Genomic DNA, 768 nt, shown 5'->3' on the forward strand with positions numbered 1-768 from the left:
AGTATGACTGAATGCTTGACAAGTGTGTCCTTTCCCTAGAAATTTGGGGGAAGAAGTACATCCTGCACGTCACATCTCGGGGAGCTGAGGAATCCCAATGCCACTTCAGACAAAGGAGCCTGAAGATGCGTTTAATGTAGGTATAGAAGCAATCCCCAACAATCCAATGTGTCTTCATATATTTGCAGTTAAGAGTTTGTGATAAGGTTGTTCAGAGATCCAGGAAAATTACTAAAGATTGGCAGTAGTTTCTGAGTCCAAAGTCTTTGACAATATATTTAGTTTAAATACATGTGTAGGGTTTTATCTTTAGATGCCACTGGACAGTCACTGGGCAACCTAATTCACTCCAGGATCTCATATTTACTTCACCAAGTGACAGCAGAAAAGATGCTGAGTGAGTGGATGTGATCAACAGTTACTTTTAAAGTAAAATCTGGCAATTTAACAATTAATCAAGTGATTATTTTTTAACTGAATTAATACCTACTACGTAAAGTTTGGTGTCGTGTAACTTTCACAAAGTTACCGTTCTTCAGTACTCGTGTGAACCATGGAGCCTTTGGCCATCTTTGGTCTGACATCACTTTGTACCACTCCAGGGTAACCCCATTAAAATAAATAGTGTTTGGCTGATAAATAGCTAAACTAAATCAGACCAAGAGGTGCACAGGCACTTTGATGGCTGCCAACAATATACCGTACTAGTAACATTTTCAAGAGTGTACATGTACACCTGCCAGACACATCCTTGATGCTGCTCTTCTC

Source organism: Buceros rhinoceros, unplaced genomic scaffold, assembly GCF_000710305.1.
Source record: "Buceros rhinoceros silvestris isolate BGI_N320 unplaced genomic scaffold, ASM71030v1 scaffold4287, whole genome shotgun sequence".
Taxonomy (NCBI): Eukaryota; Metazoa; Chordata; class Aves; order Bucerotiformes; family Bucerotidae; genus Buceros; species Buceros rhinoceros.